The sequence below is a fragment of the Strix uralensis genome, chromosome 22 (assembly GCF_047716275.1).
Source record: "Strix uralensis isolate ZFMK-TIS-50842 chromosome 22, bStrUra1, whole genome shotgun sequence".
NCBI lineage: Eukaryota > Metazoa > Chordata > Aves > Strigiformes > Strigidae > Strix > Strix uralensis.
The window spans coordinates 9,043,696-9,057,641 of record NC_133993.1 but is presented as its reverse complement, the minus strand read 5'-3'; positions in this window follow the sequence as shown (position 1 = coordinate 9,057,641).

Genomic DNA, 13,946 nt, shown 5'->3' with positions numbered 1-13,946 from the left:
AAGGTCTGGGGGGATGCAGCTGGTGCATCCAAGTGGTCCCCGACTGAGACAGCCGCATCCCGCCAGCCCCATCGCTTGGCCCCGACACGGGGGTCCCCAGCCCTGAGCCGAAACCCTTCCAGGGGGTCAGGCTGGGCTCGGCACACGCCACATCCCGTGCCGGGACAAATCCTGCCCTCTCCTGCTGCAGCCCCTGGGACAATAGCACCTCAGTCTCGCCTCGCCACCAGCAGCTGTCCGCACAGCCGTGCCCCACGGCCCCATGCCCCTTCTGCCCCCGGGGGGGGCTGCGATGCCCCCCCATCCTGCTGGGAACAGCCAGGCTGAGCATCCCCAACCTGCCAGCCCAGTGGCTGTTTCCAGGGGAACTATGAGGGGGTCAGGGAGAGGTCTGGGATGTTTTAGTCTTTCTGTAATGTCCTTAATTGCTCATTTATTTAGTGCAATTAGTCCCAGGTGCTTGCTCTTGTCTGTGTGACCCCAGCGGATGCCTCTCCAGCCTGGCCCGGCTATTCCGAGCTGCCAGATCGATCGGCTCCTGGTGAAGGTTGCTGAGTCCCCTCTCCCCACTGAGCCAGGCTGTGCCCATGCGTGTGTGCGTTCACGTCCCTCACCTGTGACCTTGTCCTTGGCACGGTCCCCCCTGTCCCTACCAGGGTCAGCTCAGCCCCAGCATCCCCCTGTGCCTGTGCAGGAGGGATGGGGTGAGGGGATGCTGCTCTGCAGCCCCCCAAGATGTGCACCCGGTGACAATGTTAGGTTAAGGGTTGGACTAGGTGATCTTCAAGGTCTTTTCCAGCCTAGATGATTCTGTGATTCTGTGAGTGCAGCCCTCTGGAGAACCCAGAGCATCCTCACCCCAGTCAAAACCGTGCTGAGCACCCAGGGACAGGCCAAGCAGCCGAACGGGCAATGCTGGGTGCAGGAGCCATCCCTGGAGCAGCTCCCTGGAAAAAAAAAAGCCTCCCCCCACTTTCTGCTGTCTCGGAGGAGGCAGAAACGCTGCCGGGGGGCTGGCGGCTGCCAGGGGGGAAACAATCTGGTGCTTTGTGGAAGCTGCAGTGAAAAGAAACCACCCCGAAACGCCGGCGAGGTCAAGCAGCCCCGGGCTGCCTTTTGTCCCGCAGGCAGAGCGCTGCTGGGGGGGGGACGGACACACAAACCGCAGGGCCCCCTTCGCTGTGAGTCAGGGCAGGAATCACCAGCACTGGCAGCAGGAGCTGAGCGGGGGCTTGCAGGCATCAGGGGGGTTCGCAGGCATCAGGGGGGTTCGCGGGCATCGGGGGGGTTACCCAGCCTCTGCTCTTTGCCCACCAGCACAACCTGCCCCATCTCTGGCTTTGGCAGCCCGGCCAAGCAGCCCATGGGGGGGTTTGGCAGCCGCCCCCCACCCCCGGCTGAGCGCCCCGTCGCCTCCAGCCCTTCCCTTCATCTCCTCCAGCTTCTAAAAGGCCGGGGGCTTTCTCTGCCAAATGCATCTCCATCGCTCCCCAGGTATTACTTCCCCCATGGCTCTCTCCCAGCATCTTCATTCCCTGGCACCGTTAACAACCGGGAGCTCTCCGAGATTAAACCTTTTTGCTTCCTATTTCTCCATACACCCAAATTTCAATGCACTTTAATTGTCTGCCAATTGATTCCCTAAATTCCCCACTGACACACATAATGTTTAATTCGCGGATACTGGGAAAGAGGCAGCTCGGGGGCCATATGAATCCATCCTTAACTCAGCTGTGCTCAGACAGATCGCAGAGCATCGGGAAAAAGATGCTGAGAAAGCCAGTTCTTTGTGAGCCGGGCACTGGGGTGGGGGGGGGGCGAGGAGGGGTGTCCACTGGGGCAGCCCCCAGAGTTCAGCCCTGGAGCTGGGCTCTCAGACCCTGCAGCAAAGTTCACATTCACCAAAAGCTGCTACTGAAACATCCCCAAAGCTGGGAGGGCAAAGTCATGGCCTGATCCTGCCCTGTGGGTATCTGCTGAGCTTGGCTGGAGCTGGGGGGCTCCAAGGAAGGCAGCCCCCCCTTCCCACCTCCCGCCTCCCCCCAGTGCTCTCGTCCGTGGGATAACTCCTTGTTGTCCCCAGATCCGGCCGTGCATGGCGAGGCCACATCCTGCCCCGTCCCCCCTTTGCTTTGCAGTGTGCAGAGCTGTGAGGCTGCCTCAGGCGAGGCAAGGGGGTGCCCCCAGCTCCCCCCCTGCTCCCTGCCCCGGCATCCCTGCCCCACGCGATCTGGGGAAGCCTCAGCAGCAACAAGGAGAAATAATGAGTCCAACCACGAAACAGAGATGAAAAAACACTTCAGCTAATGGCTGCCCATGGTGAAGGCTTTGAAGTTTATTGGAGCCAGACCTTTGGGGGCTGTGCGGGTCCCGGGGAGGGAGCGAGGAGGGGCTCAGCCCTGGGGAAAGCCTCGATTCATCCGCCGGAGACACTGACTGGACATCACATCCCTGCCGGGGTCAGCCCTTGCCACCACGGCACGGGGAGGTCGTGACAGTGGGGACATGCTGGGGACCCAGCTGCATCCTGGAGGAGACTGTCCCCACCAGAGAGGTGACACACAGCCCCCCCTGGTCCCGTCACTGCCAAGGAGGAGTCCCATCAGCACCAGGACTGAGTGGGTGCTCTGGGTGGGGAGGGGACCCCAGCTTGGGGCACTGCTGTGCAACCTCCAGCAGAGGCATTTTGGGGGGCAGCTCCCCCAGACCCCCACCAGGAGAGGGTGCGGGAGCGGGTCACGCAGGAGCAGGGTGCTGGTTCCTGCTGGGGTTTATTGCCGGGCTCTGCTCTGTCTCTGTGTTACGGATGAAGCTCAGTTTTCAAACTGCTGCTAATTGAGCACTCGGACAGGCAAGTGGCAGAGATAACGAGAGGGCTGGGGGTGGCTTGGGGGACGTGGAGCCCTCGCCTTGCAAAGCTGAGTCCATGGGACCAGGAAGCTGCTCCCAGCACTGGCCTTGAAAGGCAAAAAGCAGAAGAAAAAGTCTTTTTTTCCTGCTGGGGTGAAGGATGAGTGGCCCATGAAGGTGCTGCAGCACGGGGGGCAGCAGAAACCCCCGTCCCAAGCAGCTTGCATGAAGCTGGGACATGGATGCAGCCCCCTTCTCCCAGCCACCGGCTCTTCCCCACCTCCCCTGCAGTGAAGGGGAAATCCCTAAATCATTTAATTCAATTAAGCCTTGTGGTCGCTGCCAGTGAAGTAGATGGATCGCAAGGACCTCTGCTCTCCCCTCTCCCAAAGCTGATCCTTCATTAAAGCCTGTCCCAGGTCTGGCAGGAGGGAGGCTGAGGCTGCAGGATAGGGCCTGGGGGGATGTTTTAATGCCCAGAAAGATGGGTCCTGGGGGGCCAGATCCTGCCGGGAGGGCCAGGTGCTGGGGCAGCTTTAGGGGGTTATTAGTGTCCCAGCATCACCTGGGTCCTGTAGCATGACAGACCTGACCCAGGCACAAACAGCCCCCAGGGGGGACCTTCTCCCCAGCTCCAACCCCCCTCGCTCTTCCCCAGCCCATTATTCACAGGGACGTGGCTCGGGAGCAGCAGGATTTCATGAGTGCTACCAGGTCTGGGACATCCACCCTCCACACGTGGGGTTTTGGGTGAGGAGAGACCAAGGCTGAGCCCCCCCCCTCAAACCACCTTCACGCCTCTGGGAGCAGCCGCTGCGGGAGCTGATCTGCCCCGGAACGCCGACAGCCGTCAAAGCAGGGGAATGCTCCCGGCCTCTTTATACAGACAGTAAAAAGCTTTAAACAAAAGCTGCTAAGTAAATAATAAAAGCCAAAAAAGACTGGAGGGAATTTTTGCCCTGATAGGAACTGCTCCCTCCTTCCCCTGCTCCCCGCTTGGCCCAAACCGCCCGGCCGGGGGGTTATTTCCCTGGGCGACGTCTCGGAAGTCTGCGCTGCACCAGATTTGCTCCCCGGGGCCTTTGAATGGAGGTTTTATGAGGGGTAATAAATATCGAGAGTGTAGCTGTTCAAAACGCCACTTGCCAGCGTCTTGCAGGGGGTGGAGCAGGGGCTGCAGGGAGTGAATTTGGAGGTTCTCACTGTGAGGGTGGGCAGCGTCTGCCCTGGCCACATCGCGGGTTCGTCTCACCAACGGAGCTTTACGGAGGTTTATGCCTCGGTAGATACACATAACCCCTCCAGACATGACCCTCCTCGCTGCTGCCAGCTCTGCCTTCAGCTGGGTGTTGGGGTGGGGTCACCTTCCTGCCTCCCACACCCCCCCCTGTCCTTCCTCACTGCCCTCCTGCTGCCGTGACAGTGACCCCAGAGCCTGGTCACATGAATACAGCTGAGTAGCTCCTTCCCAACCCACCTTGCCACTGGCCAGAGGGGATGGTCAGGATGAACCGGAGCTCCCTGAGCCCACTGATGCTCAGCCCCCTACCCCAGAGGCTGGCCAAAGCTGGGGGGACACACGCTTCATCCAAGCTGTCACCCCTGCCTGGCCCCAGAGGGGACCCCGCACCCTCCTTTTTATAGCTCTTCCTGTGAAAATCATCCCTGCGGTGGGCAGCTATTGGGGGGGGGGGGGAGATGCTCTTTCCAGAGGAGCCAGGAGCAAAGCTGCTGCTTTTCCCAAAATCCCCCCCAGGCTTTAAAATCTTTGGGAACTGGCAGCAGATTGCCCAAACCTTGCTCTGCACGGCTCCCTGCGGAGCGCGGGTTAACTACCCATGACAGAGAGGCCCTTCCCCGACGCGTGCATGGCTGAGCCCTCTCGGGTTCCTCTGCTTTCAGCTCAGGGACACGTTCATGGGAGTTTTTCCCAAGGCTTCCTGTTTTATTGCACCCCCTGGCCGCCCCCACCCCAGCCCCTGTGGCTGCAGAGAAAGGGGGAACCTTGCAAACCTGGCAGAGGGCAAAGGTGGGTCCCCACGTGGCATCGCAGGAGGGAAGGGGAGACTGTGTCCTCGGAGGAGCCCTGGTAAGGACAGTGGCTGCAGGAGACACCTCGAGGGGAATGTGCCTGAGCCACTTTCTGCCCAACAGACATGGTTAGAGTTGGGGAGAGCTTTTTGCTGCTCAAAGCGCTTTCACAGAATCCCAGAATCATCTCGGTTGGAAAAGCCCTTGAAGATCCTCCAGCCCCACCATGAACCTCACCCTGACCGTTCCCAACTCCACCAGATCCCTCAGCGCTGGGTCAACCCGACTCTTCAACCCCTCCAGGGATGGGGACTCCCCCCCTGCCCTGGGCAGCCCATTCCAACGCCCAACAACCCCTTCTGCAAAGAAATCCTTCCTAAGAGCCAGTCTGGCCCTGCCCTGGCACAGCTTGAGGCCATTCCCACTTGTCCTGCCGCTGGTTCCTTGGCTCAAGAGACTCATCCCCCCTCTCTGCACCCTCCTGTCAGGGAGTTGGAGAGGGCCAGGAGGTCTCCCCTCAGCCTCCTCTTCTCCAGATTAAACAACCCCAGAAAGATTCAAGAATTTCTGTGCAGAGCGAGCAAAGCTTTCACCAAAACTCTGTGCAGATGGAAGTTTGCACTGATTCTTTTTTTTTGTTGTTGTTGTTTAATTAAATACAACTGTGGGGGTGAAAAGCACGCAGGATGGTTTGTTTTAATTTCAGTATCCTTTGGAGGTGCTGGAAATGGCACTTCCAGGCGGGTGTAGCAAGGCTGGGTGCTGAGCCAAGCGGGGTGGCTCTTGCTCCCAGCACCTCACCCCGCTCGCTGCAGCATCCCCGTCCAAACCGGGAGCAGGTCACGAGGGGTCACGGCTCCTTGGCAGAGTCACCGGCACGAGCCAAGCCAGGTGAAGCAGCAGCAGGTGCTGCACGGGCACAGGCACCGTGTGAGGGGGGAAAGACCTGTGGTGCAGAGCCCCAAAGATGAAGCAGCGTGGGAGCAGCCAGACTAACAGCTATGCTGCCACCTTCCCCACCTGCACCCTTCAGCCTTGGCACCATTTCCCTACCCTGGGTGACCCGAGGAAACCTCCCATGAGCAGGAGAACAACCCACAGCTCAGGTAACCTGCAGAAAGCATCGTCACTAGCTCTCTGAGAGCTGGCTGGCAGAGAGAAACCCAACCGAGGGGGAGATCAGAAAAACCAGAGCGGGGAACAGCCGCCGTGTTTTGGGCAAGTCATTTATGTGGAATAATCAAGCCAAGCACTCAAGGTTTTAATGGCTTTAAACTCCAACAGGGGAGGTTTAGACTGGACATTAGGGAAAAATGTTTCCCAGAAAGAGTGGTCAGAGAGTGGAATAGGCTGCCCAGGGAGGGGGTGGAGTCCCCATCCCTGGGTGTGTTTAAGGGTCGTTTGGATGAGCTGTTGGGGGACGTGGGGTAGGGGAGAACTTTGTAGAGTCGGGCTGAGGGTTGGACTCGATGATCCCGAGTGTCTTTTCCAACCTGAATGATTCTGTGAATGCCCTGCCCCATCAGCAGGGATTCTCTGGCAGGACACCCAAGCACCTTCCTGGTGAAAACAAGTGTGGAAGGAGCCGCTCTTCCCCAGGACCCTCGCAGGCAGCCCTTTGCTCCAGGGAAACCACTTGTGGAGAAGCTCAGGTCCAGGACTCAAGCATCCTGAGCTGGCCAGGGACTTTTTCAAGGGCTTTCCATTGGCTCATTCAGCAAAGGGCAGGCTTATGGCATCCTCTGTGCCCTGGATAATCCTGTGAGTGAAGTTGGGTGTGTGCACAAAGACAAATCCTCCTCCCGAGCTGCCCTGAGTTGTTGTCTGCCTTAAGATGCCTCTTTCTTCCTTGGCAATGATTCAGCCCGTCTAAGATATAAATTGTCCCCGGAAGATTCCTGTCCCTCTCCATTGACTGGAAGGAGACCAGAGCAGCTACATTATTCATAGAAGCATCTCAGTCTGATGCCCAGGGTAGAGATGCAGCTTCCAGAGCACACACTGAGCACCCAGCAACCTCACCGTAAATTCAAGCCTTGAAAGACCAGTCAGAGACACCAAATGCAGGTTCATCTCCCCACTCCTGGAGCTCTGCTTCCATCGGTGGGTGCTCAGGGAGAGCACCCAGCAGCACCTCTGCTGCTAACAGGGATCCCATCACCCAACAAGCACCCCTGAGGTTGCAAGCAGGGGAAGCAGGATGCGGCCCAAGAGCTCATCACCTACACAAGGATTTAACAGGGCAAAACCTCCAGCATCCAGACTACGGGTCACCGCAATGGAAGGTCCAGCCCACATTTCCTGGAAGGCTACAGCGTTCTTCCAGGCATCCCTTCGCAGGAAACCTGCAGTGGCTGAATGAGCAAACGGGTGAATGAGGCTCCCTGTGAGGAAAACTGCTCTGGATCTGGGTCATCTGGTCAAGGCGAGGTCTGAGAGCTGGTTGAATAACTCCGGTGCATCTTGCACGGTGGGGAAAGATAACAGTGATCCCACCCTGCTTCTCGGCTTGCTCTGGAGCAGGTTGCATATGGGGAGAGAAGGGAGACAGCCAGTGCTGCTCGAGGCTGTAAATTAACCTCAGGGTTTCCTAATGGGACCCTGATTTATCTCCTGCCTCTGTCTGAACTAATTGAGTTCATTCCACTCGGTGATTCATGCCATGGAAATGGGTTCCAGAGAAAATGGGACCTCAAGCGGCTTCAGCAAATCCCTCGCTTTATTAGCCAGGGAGCCGTAATGCTTTTAAAACAAGGAGATTTTCAAAAGCAGCAGCCAGCCCCCAGCCGATCAGTCACTGCCAGTGGCCGCAGCTCAGGTTTCAGCCAGGGCTGCCACGTCCATCCCTTCCCCAGCCAGGGCTGCCAGAAGGACCCAGAGGGCAAAATAAGGGGGTTTGTGGCCCCCAGCCCTGCTGGGGGTGGGCTGGAGGGGGCTGGGAGCTCAGCCAGCCACCAGTACCCCCAGAGCGGTGGCAAATGGGTCCCCTGTCCCTTCCCATCCCAGGGGATGGGGAGGGAGGTGGGTGAAGGAAAAGCCACCCTGAGCTGCTCTTACCACCCTCTGCTCAGCACAGGAGGTGAAACAGGGGCTTGGTTTAACTCCTCGCATCTGCACGGCGGGATGCGCATCCCCGGCTCTGACCTACATCTCAGCTGAAAACCCAGCCCCCGAGCTCACCCCCTGCGCTGCACATTGAGTATCGCAGCCTCCTCCTCCTCCTCCTCCTTCTCCTCCTCCTCCTCCTCCGCTCCATCCTGCCAACTTCAAGAGCCTTTCCCCAAACCTCCCAGCTTTCCCGTGCTCGGCTCAGCCGATTCCAGCAGAAATTCAGCCAAAACCCCCAACCAAGGCAGTCGCGGGGATGGCGGCACCACCAGCCCCTGGCTCCCTCCCTGCACGCACGTGTTTGTTTGTTGGGCTGTTTGCGCGGCTGAGCGGAGGCAGGAGAAGGCTTTTGGCGACAGGAACGGCAGATAATGGTTTGTTTGCTTTCAGCATGTCTCGCGTGTCCCTGGGGAGTCTGAAGGCTCGGCCTCGCAGCCTGGGCATCCCGCCGCTGCTCCTCCGAAGGATGGGGCTGGCGCAGCTCTTGGAGACCCTGGAGCAAACCACCCGTGATTTATAAAGACATTAAAGCCTCCTGCACCCACATTTCCCCATCCCACGGTGCTGGCAGAGCCCTTGCCAGCCCAGCACAGGACCTCTCCAGGTCACCAAACCTGGGTGCAGACCTCGAGGGGTTGCAGGGATCCACCACCACGTGCATCCCGAGCTGCAGCCCCTTTTAAAGGATCCTGGAGCAGCTTTCCTTGGCCACGCCACACCCACCAAGCACACCCAGGGGATGCTCACCCCAAAACACACATTGCTTCTCCCAGGTGGATTTTCTGCTCCCTGGCTTGCCCAGCCTGCTGGTGCAAATGCCAGCTGCATTTCCTTATTGCTGTCATGTTATGAACCTCATTAAAACCCTTCTAGAAGCCAGAATAAAATTACCTTTACCAATTTCCTCCTTGTCCTCAGCATTGTTTACTTACTTGGAGAATTCCAGCAGGTCTGAAAGGCCTGCTTCCCCGCGGAGACAGCGCTGCTCATCCCAATCAGATTACCCTTATCCAATTGATCTTCATTTATCTGACCTTTATAAAGCTCTCACCTGATTTCCAGAGCACAAGATGTTTGCAGCGGACGGTTTCCTTCCTCTCCCTCCTTGGCTCTGCTCTATACGGGCAGCCAACTCCCCAGCAAACAGCCACTAAACCTGCTGTAACCCACTGGGAAACAGTTAATTAAAAAAAAAAAACAAAACACAAACACTATAATTGAGTGGATTGAACTGAAGGGGCAGGAGCTGGGCTGGGTACAGGCAGGGCAAGATGTTGGGAGGGGACAGAGCTGTAGGCACCAGGGGCACGTATGGATGCTATAGATCCAGCAGTGCTGGGTTAGCAGAAGTCAGTGCACAAAGCCTGGCAGCTCCCACCCAAAATGGGGGAGCCGGGCAGCTCCCAGCCCCCCTGTCAGCCCGCTCCTGCAGATGCTCTGGGCTTTGTTGTGAGGGCCAGCGGCTGGCTGATTTGCATAGGGAATGAAGGCAGCAATTAGTTTACCTCATCATCTCAGCAGACTGGGAAATTAGCTCCCTTCTGATTCAATCATGGTTGCTGGGAAGAGGCTTCAGGGACACGGGGGGGAGGTGGCCATCGCACCGAGCACCCGCTCCGGAGCCCCCCCAGGCTGAGCCTAACGGGGATGAGAGCCGCCGTCCCAGTCAGCCCAGTCTCACACCAGCACACTGTGCTCACCGGCTGCGGCTCAGCCTTCAGCACGTGCCTTCCTCATCTCCGGGCTCATTTCTGCCAGATCCCATATGGATGGGATACAGGAAGCCTCAAGCACCTGTTTTGCTTGTGGAAGAAGTCAGACCCCACCCCAGCCTGGCATTTCCCCAGGGCCGATGGCTCCGGCTTCACCCTCTCACCACAGGGAAGGATTCCCCGGGGGAGAGCAGATGCGCTTGCCCACGTCCTTCACCCGCAGCCCAGTCCCTCCCTTGGCACAGAGCAGTAATTCTCCTTGACAATTTATTCCCTGCAGGAATATTAATGAGCCTGGAAGGCGCAGAGAAGCCCCCTCTCCCCATTACGTTCCCAGGAGCTTCACCTTGATGAGCACTTCGCTGCTGGGCGCAGGTCGGAGCCGCTCTCCTGTGGGGAGATGGATGGAAATGCATTTCTCCCAACCACATTGCTGCTGGTTAATGCATCCAGCCAAGCTCCGGGAAGGATCCACCACAGCTCTGAAGCTCCAACCTTCACCACTTTTAGAAGGGTAGAGTGACAAGCTTGTAGTTTTTCTGGAACAACTTCCCAATGGCACTCAGAAAAGTTTTGCTTTTATATCAAGCACAACACCTTTGCCCTCCCAGCATCATCTCCTGTCTCCCATCCACCTTAAAAGTCTTTAATTCAATCCAGCTGGGCTCAAACCCTGCAGGGCTTCCCATCTCCGGGCTTACCCAGCCATTGCTGGGGTCCTCAGCTGGACTGTGATGGTCCCCAGCATCCTCCCAGATGTTAAATTTTGTAGAAATGGGAAATTTGGGGAAAAATTAAGCGTCTCTATCTGGTGACACAAAGGCTTAAACCCAGGTTGTCCCCAAACCACCTCCTGGGGATGGCAGAGGGGAGGTGGAAGGAAGCGTCTGGGGTTTGGCCATCCAGCATCTCCCAGAGCAGCACATGGGGCTGCAGTGGGGACTCACGGCTCCGCTGTCCCCCAGGCTGGCTCCCCGCGGCTCTCTGGGCAGAAACCCCCCGATTTCCCACCTCTCTTCACAGCCCTCTGACAACACCTGATCTCCAGCCCCTCTCCACCCTCCCCAGGAGGTTTCCTGTCCCACTTTTGTGCACAGATGCGCAGAGAAGGAGATGAAAGGGAGAGGATGCTGCAGCCGGGGCGCTGGAAGCAGTTGCCATAGGGACAGTATCTCTGAGTGGCAGCTTGGGCTTTATTTGCAGTCCTGGCCTCCTCTCCTTCCCTTTTCTCCCTTTCGGTATCTGCAGGATCCCAATTTGGCAGCTCTGCCAGGGCCAAATCCCTCTCTGAACCGGGGGAGCATCAGGTGGGTACAGGAAGAAAGCGCTGGATGCTGGAGAGCATCAGACTGGATGGATGGATGGATGGATGGATGGATGGATGGATGGATGGATGGATGGATGGGATCTGTTGGAACGAGCATGTACTGGAGCAGGGAGGAGGGAAACGTGGCCAGACAGCTCCCAAAAAACTGTATCCCTTGATGAAAGTGAAGGTTTGGGCTGTAGAGACCCAGCGGTCAGAGCTGCACCGCCCTGTCCTCACCCTGTGGGGTGGAGAAGCATCCCCTGGCCCGGCCCAGGCAGGGAAAGCCCAAAATCACCCCAAATCCCGTGGGGGGAGGTGCAGGCAACACCTTTTGCCCTTGTTAAATGTGACGGGAAAGGACCATCCATCAGGGAGACAGGGCTGGAGGAACCACATGGTGATCTGAGGAATGGGGCCGTTGGGGGTCACTCGAGACCCCGTTAGCTGACATCTTCAACAGCATCATTATCCCAGAAAACAAAGGCAGCTCTCTGGATCTCTTTGTTTCCCCCTAAGTGCCCCAAAATGTTTTGCATTTTAATCAAAAGCAGAGGAGAAAGGAGCCCTCTGACACCGCAGTACCCCACTCTCTCCTTCCGCTCTCGCAGACTGTGTGATTTGGGTATATAAAAGGAGAAAAGGGGATTATATTTGAGCTCCCTCTGCTCAGGTTTACCCCACATCCATGGGAGCAGGGCACCGTCCAGCACCAAAGGGCTTCAGCTGCTGGGATGGACAGTCACTGCGAGGAGAGGCCCCAGTTCGTTAGGAAGCTGTAATCTGGTCGAGTTTATTACCCCATTTATTACCTGGCTTTGAGGAGATATCAGAGATATCTTTGAGGAGAATTCAGCCTCGGGAGGAGGGATTCATTGTTTCCTTTTTCCAAGCAGGGAACGGGTGCTGGGTTGGGCTGGGCTAGATGGTGTTGGGGGGCACCGGGATCTCGGTGGGGATGGGATGGAGGAAGGTGTGGGAAGGGCATTTGATTCTCTCCAGCCCTGCTCAGCGGCCGATGAAGGTTTCACCAGTGACTTCAGCAAGAACAAAACCAAAGAGGGGACTCAGGGGACCCCTGGGCAGAAGGAAAATAAATGGGGCTGGAGTGTTGCAGCTGTTCTGCACATCCCCGGCAGATTGCAACCATCAGGCTGGCTCACCCCCTCACCCCGGCACTGCCGGAGCTGCTCTTCCCTGGACCAGCCTCGTAGAAACCTCGTCACGCTCCAGGAAGCGGCTCGGACCCCCTCCCCAGCCCCTGCCCCTTTCTTCCTGCCCCAAATCAGCCACCCCCTGCCTTTGCTCGCTGCCAGACATGCCTGAAAGGGGGAACTGAAGGTGATTTAAAGACCTGCAACCTTTAGGGCCAGTGCCCCAGGGAGGCAGGATGAGTGATGGGCAGCGGGGCGGTCGCAGCGATGGATCTTGCTGTCGGAAGAGGGTCGGGATGGGGCCAAGCCGCGGGAAGCGGCCGGTGCAAATGTGCAGGTGGGTGGGACGGTGGGCGATGCGTTCATGAGTCTGGTAGCAAAGGTTTTGGGGAGCAAAGAGAGGAATCTCTTCCCTAGATAGGAGCCTTGGCTGTTTCCTGAGAGCCAGGAGCAGGCGGGAGCAGGGGCAAAGCTTTGCTGCCTCTGGGTTTTCTGAAGTTGGGCTGGGGAGGAGAGCGGATACCCTGTGGATGCTCGTCCAGCTCCAGCAACGCTGAGCAACCTCCTGGGGCTGCGTTAGTCGGCCGGGATGGCTGGATGTCCCCGTCCTCACAGCAACCTGTCGATGTGCCCGTAGGGAGCCTGAAAACAGCCCTGAGCAGAACAGAAAACACCCTGATCTGCAAACCAACAGTTCCAGTTTCACCAATTAATAAATAGAGTCCCAGCATCTCTGAGCACTTGGCAAATAAACAGCTTATCTTTCCAGATATGAGTGAGAGAGGCAGGGAGCAGCTTCCCTGCTTTACACGTGGGGAAACTGAGGCACGGCAGAGTTAGCAGGTGATAGTTCTAGCACAATCACTAATAGCATCCCTGCTTGGTGGGGGCCAGGTGCTGGGAGAAGGGAAGAAGGAGGCAAAAAACCCCGCTGGATCTTGTCTGGGCTACGCACACTCTGAAAACCAACTGGGAGAGCATCCCATAGTTGGACTAGATGATGGTTGTAGGTCCCTTCCCTGAAATATTCTATTCTATTCTATTCTATTCTATTCTATTCTATTCTATTCTATTCTATTCTATTCTATTCTATTCTATTCTATTCTATTCTATTCTATTCTATTCTATTCTATTCTATTCCACAACTGGCTAAGCATTGAAACAATTAAAATAAATGTCACTCCCAAAATAAAAATAAAACCAGCAAAATCTCAGCTATGAGTCAAGGGAAAAAATACCCGCCCAGTCCTGCTCCAGCCCGCACTGCCTGCCTTGCCCCACCCTTATCGATGCCATGACAGATTTGACATTCATTTCCTCCCAACAGCAGAATTCTTGATCCATCAGCAACAAAGCTGAATCAATCAGTTCCCAAAAGCCGGGCTGGTGAGAAGAAAGCCAGCCCTGCCCCTGGCATGTGGAATCAATCAATACCTTAAGCAGAAAAATATTGATAATGTTGCTGCTGCAGACATATTTATGTCCTTTATTATATGTGCCACGAGGAGCGATTTTCTCCCCCCTGCCTGGCCCTGCCAGTGTTATTTTAAATTGTGCAAAATTTTCCTTCTTTCTCAGGGAGGGAAACCACGGTCTATTTTTACTGTCTCAGGATTTTGCCGTGGCTCCATCCCGAGGAGGGATTGAGTTTCCTGGACATTGTGGTCTCCGCTCGCCGGAGATTCCTTCAGTCGGTCCTTATAAGGAACCAGAGATTCATCTCAGCCGCTACCACGAATCCCCCCTGCTGCAGTCAGGGTGATGGATCACGCTGGAAAGACAGTT